General features: G+C 33.3%; 1 pseudogene; it reads right to left on the reverse strand.

Moving 5' to 3' along the window:
- Window positions 1–2,591: 2,591 nt before the first annotated feature.
- On the reverse strand, window positions 2,592–6,813 carry LOC149556770 (DNA replication licensing factor MCM4-like; annotated as a pseudogene).
- Window positions 6,814–9,034: the final 2,221 nt, after the last annotated feature.

Below are 9,034 nucleotides of genomic sequence, written 5' to 3' on the forward strand. Positions count from 1 at the left end.
GAAGTTCAAGTGCCAAATGAATTTGGGTGTCGAGCATGATACAAGTGCCGAGTGATATTTAAGTGCCGAGTCATAGATGATGCTGAGCAATACAAAAATGCAATAGGAGCCGAGTAAGCTAGTTTGATATTAGTGCCAAGCATCTAGAATCAGCAAGTGCTGAGTAACACAGAATGCACATATGAGTTTGTAACTTCATTGATTCATATGTAAACCATTTTCATGGCTGACATATGATGAATCTTGAAGGATTAAATGATAAGATCAAATATTTTGTATTTTCTATGCAATCTACATGCAGCCAATAAGAAATGGAGAAGGCATGCAACCAATAAGAAAAGTGCAAGGAATGAGCGGGAAGCAAAGATTTGATATGGATTGTAGATCCATACCTAACCCTAAGTCTTCGAATGTATTTATAAGGAAGACAAAATCTCATTAGAAGAAGAAGTGGATGTACAAAGGTGTGGAAGGAACACTATTTCAGAGTAAAGAGTATCAGATCTCAGAGGATCAAGATCAAATAAAGTAGATCAAGTGCCTATATTCAATAAACAAAGGATTTTAAGCTATCAAGTTTATTGTACCTAATACTCTCTAGCAATTGTATTAGAATGAAAAACCCTACAATGATAAGTTAGCTTAACAGCTATTTTGTAGATCCTTTAAATAGGTGATTAAATCCTTTAATAGAGTGACACTTCATGTAAAGTGTTTTTAAATCCTTTAACCAGGTCACTATTGATATAGTGTAAAACCTTTAATAGGGTAGGCCTTTAATAGGGTAGACCATCAGAAGTGGTTAAATATTATTACTGCAGTGATTTTATGGGTATCATCCCCACCCCAGTTTTACCTTCTTATTTCTAGAGGGTTTCTAGGTTACCAAAATCTCAAGTGTTATGTGGTGATGCTTATGTGTTTCTCATAATTGTTTGATATGTTCATATGAATGCAATCTACTTTTAGTTAAAAAATTTTAATGGTCAAAATACAGTAATTCGAATTCACCCCCCCCCCCCCCCCCCCCTCCCTCCTCTCAAAAGAATTCTTCCTATTTGAATATTCCAACACACTCTTTGTTGGATTGTAGGAGGAGGCAAAATAGTTTCGAGAAATCTGAGATTGGTTCAATGGAAAGTCAATTGAAGGAAGAAAAATAAACTAGAATTCCTTGTGCCGTGGTGGGATCTACAGCTCAAACTCTCAGTTAATCAGTTTTTATTGATTTTCCTATCAAAAAATTCAGATTTTAGGTAGAGAATTTGTAATCTCAAACATAAATTTGAGTGTTATAAAAAATAGTTGTACTATGTACTATGATAATTATATTTTCTTATCAAGAATGTATTCATGACACTCAATTGCTTCAGCTTGGTGGGGTTGGTTGTATACTAGTTGAAACATTTAGTTGTGCTGCATATAAATCTCAATCTGTAAATTTAAAATAGTAGACATATATTTGAATAAATTAAATTTGCATCAGTACTATAGAAGGAATTTGCATTAGTACTGCATCCAAGTAATTCAAAACAATCCCTATTCTTTCCTAAATTCTCTGGCTTGAAACTGACTATGGGTAGCATTTATTAGAGATTATCCTTGTGATGTATCATGGTCATGATTGCTAGACTGTTATAAAGCTTTTAAATTCACCTCTATAATATCTTGTACATTATGATTCCCTTTGATTCATAAATTTTGAATAATGACTTCCTAATTTGATAATGATTCTTTTCCGTCTTTTTTTTTTCGGTCCCTTTTCCTTATAAGTGCTTCAAGTTTATAATAACAATGCTCTACATCTTGAAAACTTCTTATGATCATATCTAGAGAAATAGCTAATAGCTATGTGTTTGCACATCTTGTAGTTGCTTCATAGTAGAGCATATGATGCATTGTGCCAAGTAAATTCATCTGCATTCTGCACTTTTGTTGTTTCTCCCTTGTAGCTATTCATAGCAAACCAAGTCTTCGCAGCACCATGATTCACATCATTGATGTGTATGGAAGACAAGATACTAATGATATTCAGCATTCTCAATTGTTGAAGTCACTACCATAGAATCATCACTACATCAAGATTAGATTCTATTTTTTCCTCTTTATATTTTATTTAAAATATAGATTAAAATAAATTGCTCTTTTTATATTTAATTTTCTTTATATTTAGGTAACCACGTGAAACTAGAGGGAGAGGACAAATGCCATTGTGAACATTAAAATGAAATTTTTCTATTACGTTGGTTGAAAAATAACTTTATAATTGCAATTACTTTTTCCTCACTCTAAAACTTGATAGAACAAAACACCAATGATTCTCATAATTTATAATTATCATCCTCTTATCTGAGTAAGAATTATAAGATATCCATCATTACCTAGGTGGTTGTCTTTGTCACAGATAGTACACCTAGGCTTTGGATTCCTTCAATTTTTTGGATTTTTTTCAAGAGAAAGTACCCATCAATGTACTAAAAAGCATGAAGCTAAGGGAATACTAAAATAGTTTGCCACTTTACACTAACCATAGTCTTATCAGATACTTCATTACTAATTATTATAGGGGCCATATCATCCTCAAAACTCGTTCAGGTCCTCTTCACATTGTCCTCATGAATTGTAACAAACCCCTCACTCACAAGGTTTCCAATTGCATTACGAATCTGAAATTGAACAACATAACTCATAATGTATTCATTTCCCCCAAGAAAATGAAGCTAGAAATAGCTTGAAATTTACCCACAACAAAGAATTACTTATATCATTCAGGCCGACTTCCTTGGATCCCTATTTGTGCATTTCCTCGATCAACTATGATTGCATTGATTCATATCTGGTTAGGTGCCATACCAACAATTTTCTCAACACTATTTAGGGTAGTATAAAGAATGTTACCTTAGTAATATGGGTTGATGTTCCCCTTTCCTACATCCTTTCCATGATAAGAATCCTCAGTGATGAAATAAGATTGACTCATCTCATTCTTTCACTGGTTGAGAGTCCCATGTTTATGAGATCCATGTAAATGGTCCCTGTAACCATGACACTCAAATGCATTCAGTGGCTTCCAATTAACATGATTCTTTTAGAGCTAACTAATTTTTTGATGATAATGCATTCAATATACAACTAAATTAATTGACAATCCTCATTGCCAAAGATGCACAATGGTTACCAGTTGAATGATCAATGGCAGATTGTTGAAGTGCAACTTCAAGAAGTCAAAATGATTCTACCACATCACACCTTTCAACCTATAGAATTGGAATGTAAGATATCTTTTTATTGCCTCAATCTGGCTCTAAAATATCCAATAATGTAACCCACTTTTTTCTACATAGGATTTTCTTACCCACCCAGAGAATTTGATGTGGGCGAGGGCTTCACTTATTCTTATTAAGCTTTCAGTTTGGTGTGGAGTCATTGTGATAACCTATACAATTCATTTAGGAGAACAAGTTAACATAACATGAGAATTGCCCTGCATCTAGATGCATTCTTCAGTAGAAGTATGAGATATACTATTACTTTTTTCATGTGTGTAACTTGTAAGCATACTATACAGAAATTGAATTTGAGAATATATTGAGCTAACCTTCTTGCTACTACCAAGGAAGTTTCCCTTCCTACACATTTCAACATAACCACAAATCAGATCTTCTATTGCCTCATCAGATATCTTAGGATGTATATGTTGTCTTGCAGAAGTGATATACAAAGTGAGAGTTGGGAGGTCGAATGCATCTAGCGTTTGGTCCTAGAATCATAATGTAGTTCACATCAAAAATATCAGGTCATTGGACACCCCATTAATTACTACATAGTATTGACCAAATTAGAACTTACCTCTGGCTACTCATAATGTAATGCAACAAGATGCCTTTCAAGGTGCCTATCCATTTGTTTATCAGCTTTATCAAGCACTAGGTAGATCAAATCAAACCAGCAAGCATTTTTTGTGATTCTTTTATACTTGAGTGACAACAAATAAATTCTCCACCTTGAATTCTAAAACCAAATATACTCCACCTGGAAAGCAATGTTGGAGGAAGTTGGATATTGTCAATCACTAAAAATATAGGGTTGTAGCATGAACCACTAGGATTGGCACAAACTAAAATAGATGTTCTTGCATTCAAAGATGCTATGATCCCAGCCTTTGCAATTGACACTGTTTGTTGTTCCATAACCTACTTCAAAGGAATGACCAGACATTGATATACAAGTCAACCAACAACATAATTACGAAGTCAAGAAACTAGTAAAAGCACAAAATTCAAAGAGCTCGAAGAAATATCACACCACATGTAACATGCTATGAGCATTGTCTGACATCTTGTCAAACTTGTCTATGCAGCAAATGCCCCTATCACTCATTACCAATGCTCCACTTTCTAGAACCTATTGAGTTCAAAGAAATAAGCAGTTTATATAGAATAAAGTGGTAGGTAGCAGTAGGGGAGCAGGCAGCCCAAAGAGCTCAATGATCAACAAATTGAGTTAATAACTTACTATTTCACTAGTTTCAGGATCCTTTGATACATAAGTAGTCAAACCAACCACAAAGCTTCCACGACCACTTGTATAAATTCCTCGAGGAGCCAACTTATGCACATACTGAAGCAGTTGAGACTTACTCATACCTAGATCCCCAACAAGTAGGATGTTGATATCACCACAAAAAGTAGTTCTTGAAGATAGTTTTATTGTAATTCCCTCGAAAAGCTATTTAAGAAGCATAATGCTTAACATATGGTTCAAAGAACATGCAACAAATTACCAATTAATTGAACATGAATGCAAAGAAAGATACCTAGCAGAAGATCCCTTTCTTTATATCTTCTAGCTCCCAAATACTCGGAGCTAAGGACCTAGTTAGCCTCTCATAGATATTGGGCATGCAAGATAGTTCTTTCAACTTCTCAATTTGGAAATTGGCTGTCAAAATTCAATTTTAGAGCAGGTAAAAAGTATGAGTTTATACCTTAGCTTCATAATCAACTGGTGACATATCACCTCTTGAAAAGAGGCAAAACTATCACTATTGGTATCATGTTCTGTTGGATCTTCGGCTCACAATCTTGTCTTGTTTGTCTTTTTTAGATGAAGGCAATTGATGTAGGTCTGCACCAGCAAATGATTTACCAATTAGAATTAGAAATCATAGAATACAGCATTAAGGTCCTCATTTCCAACTTAAATGGACTAAGATAGGCTTGAGAGCTTTGCTTTAAATAGAGATTTCACAATCCTTTGGTTTGGTCCCACTCTAACTGTCATAGCTCTGAAAATCCCAGTAACCTAAAAAAAAAAACCAATGTCAACCTTCAAATGCTAACACTTGGCAATAAAAATGAGTGTAGATTTCATATATCATGTAATGTCAGACACACCTCAATTCGATCACCAAGTTTGGCCACATCAACAAGTTTTTCATGCATCAGCAAACTAACAGTGTGCAGGATTTCCCCCTTTGGAATAGCATCAGGTGTTTCTTGCAGCCTTACAATCTGCTTATCAAAAAACCTAACCACAAAGTAAAATGATATAGTTGCCTTTAGATTCTTGAAAATGTAGCTTCAAATCATGCATAAACTAAAATCAACAAGTTACTACTTGTATCTGTTATGCATCAATGTCAAAGAATTCATAGCAGCACATTTTGGCCTTGCAAAACATGTAGGTTCATCAATCTAGCCTAAGCATTTGAAGCATAAGATAGGATGTGAATACAAATCTAGCAAAAACACTTTTAGATAGCAAGTACCATTGTACATAGTGAAGTAAAGATATGATATTTTTTTTAAAAACATGAAATACGTTTGACAAAATTTGGTAGAAGATTCTCATGGAATATGAGAATAAAATTTGGTGTGAAAGTTCTCATACAGGGATTTTTCCACACTAAAAAGATGTGCTCTCTTATATATAGCTTTCATCAAGAAAACATCTCAATGTGAGAAGAACCTCATGTACGGTGTCCTATTAGTTCCAATTAAGGTTATAGAGAGTAGATCAATAGTGGCCGTGTCACAATAAGGAGTAAGATCTTATTTGCAAAATCTTGGAATCTAAAAGCTTCTGAGATCACTTTCATAAGCATGAATCTGTTTAAAGTTGTAGATTCTCTACCATAGTTTATGCAAAATAGAATTGAAAAACAAACATAAAATACAACGAAGACACAATTAACTGTTATATTAAGAGTTCAATTGTAATCCAACGAATTACCACTATCAACAGGTACTAGTGCTAGAGCATATCCACAAACAATGCACTTAAAGAATGCTTCTTTGATTTTTGTATAATTGAACTGCACCAAATTATCATTCCTTTGACTAAAACCATCTTCTCAATATCTAGATTTCAAAGACAACAAAACCCCCTTATTAGATTTTTCAAATAGCATTGAACAATGAAGACATAACTTTAAAAAGCATTGCCTACCTGATGGATTCAGATCTTGCATGTTAACTGTATCTCTAAGATTGAATATTATTGCTTGAATGAAATGGCATTTATATGTAAGTTTGAGGCATATTTATGTGCATAAATAAACAAAACTTGAAATAACAAAGTCATTAAATGAAAACATACTAACTGAAAAAACATATTTTTCCAAAAATACAATTCAGTCACCTATATGTGCTTCTCCCACAAAGGCTTGAGGTGAACAGCTACATCCATCAATACAATGTCAAAAATGGTGAGAACTTCAAGAGGATATTTGACCATCTTGCCATAAACTTCTTCATCATATTCGATGATGTTCATTGCATCAATATTGAGCGAATTACCTTTGACTCCCATTGTCTAAATGAGAAATCAACTAAATGAAGTCAATACAAAAGAAAATGTGCTCAACCAATAATTTGAAATGAGACTAGATGGTAACCATAAAAAGCCAATAGCGACAAATTTGAACCTATCCCAAGAGCCTCATGTATTTCCCCTCAAGGTCTGAAGGATCATCCCTAAAATTGCTTAGAAAGTGCTAAATTGCTTGATTGACATTTTGAACACTTATGTTTGTGCCCCAAACAAGCATAGGGGGGGTTGCCATCAAGGTCACCCTTAGAAGACTAGGGCATCTAATTATAACAGCCAAAAGAGGTAATTAATGTGTGTTTCAACAAAACATATATACAAATTGAAAATAAATGATTGACTCAATTGATAGGCAATTCTCTATCCAAAAGGTTTCTTGGTACAAGGCATTATCTTCAAAATAGGTTTCTTTAATGTAGAAGGCATCAAATGTTGGTGCATAGGAATCTACTATGCCGATTCCTTAAGGAGGCAAATGCTTGGACAGTCAATGTGGACCACCCATTGAGGTTTGTAATATAGAAGGGTTGTCTGGTATGACCCATTCGATAGGACCCTAGGAGTCTCCATGGTTGAACTGACCCAGAATCTGGGTGTGTAGGCTAACATACCATTAATATAGTTTTTAATGCTTCTCACTAGCAATAAAGCATGTTTTATTAGCCCATTATTTAGCTAGTTCACCTTTATTACTTCAAACAATCTAATCCAATGTTTATAATAGTAGAGTTCTATTTATTAGAATATAATACATTTTCTATTTTGGTATGTCTAGGTTACATACTCCATATTCTTAATATATGGTTCAATTTCTTTTTGTACTAGTCTAGTTTTAATTGCTTTAAAAAAATTTAAATGACTATTGTTTGGAATTATCAAGTATAGATTAACCCAGACTCTGCCAAAGGGCATAAAGCATGAGGAATGACAACTTTACACATCTGGAATTCATGATGTGAATGAAAAATTTACACATCTAGAATTCATGATGTGAATGATAATCTTCATCCATATAATGCTATTTTAAAATTTAGGACTTTGTCTTGTTATGTGTTGTTATATATAATTAATATTTATCAAAATTGTAGGAAGAAGCTTGCACTAAGACTTTTGTTTGATAAAAGTACAAATGATGATCATGAAAGAAGCATATTGACAAAGCTAAAGCAACAGTGTAGTGGTCAGTTTACTTCTAAAATGGAGGGAATGGTAAGCTGCATCATACATAAATAAAAAACTCACTTTGATTCTTATCAGTGAAGTTAATCTAATTGTAAATTGTGTAAAAATTTGTGTTCTTGTATGTAGGTCATAGATTTAACATTAACAAAGGAGAACCAAGGGCATTTTGATGATTATCTTAATGAAAATTCTCAAGCACATCCTGCATAGACTTGACTAAGATAGTTTTGACAACTAGGTTTTGGCCGAGTTACAAATCATTTGATCTTAACCTTCCAGCCAAAATGGTGTGCCCATTTTGTATACAGTATAACTTTTAAATTTTCCAATTTTTGAAGTAGTTTAACATTTTGACCTTTGCTACTTAATGTAGGTAAGATGCATAGAGGTGTTCAAGTAGTTCTATTAGACAAAGACAAAGCATAGAAAGCTTACATGGATATAATCTCTAGGTACTTGTAATATTAATGGGAAGTTTTACCCTAAGCCTATGGAACTTATTGTTACTACTTACCAGGTAATTTCCTTTTTGGTTGATTACTGGCTGACAGTTAAATTCCTTTATTCATATAAAATGGCATTATAGGTCATTTTCTACTGATCATTATTGGGAATTTATTCTTCTAGTTTATGGTTAAGAATTAGTTGGGTAGGATAAGTTAAAGAAATGGTTAATGTCATTAATTGTTAATGACCACGCATTGATAATTTGATTCATTTTCTACTTATGCTATCTTTTTAAAGGAAAACTAAAACTGATGTGTTATAGAAACCATAAATATGCAAAGTGAATACATCACATTTATTAGTGTCAGTTTCCTTGATATATTTGGAATTCACTTCTTTTTCCTTGTGTAACTTACTCTATGGTTATTATATGTAGACATCATCATTCTTTCTATTCAATGAATCTGAAAGCTTAAGTTACTTAGAAGTGAAGACTCAATTGAATTTGACCAATGAAGATATTGTTAGATTACTACATTCTCTTTCATGTGTGAAACATAAAATTCTTAATAAA

This window comes from Cupressus sempervirens, chromosome 5 (assembly GCF_028749045.1).
Source record: "Cupressus sempervirens isolate cs-2001-9-10 chromosome 5, ASM2874904v1, whole genome shotgun sequence".
Lineage (NCBI taxonomy): Eukaryota > Viridiplantae > Streptophyta > Pinopsida > Cupressales > Cupressaceae > Cupressus > Cupressus sempervirens.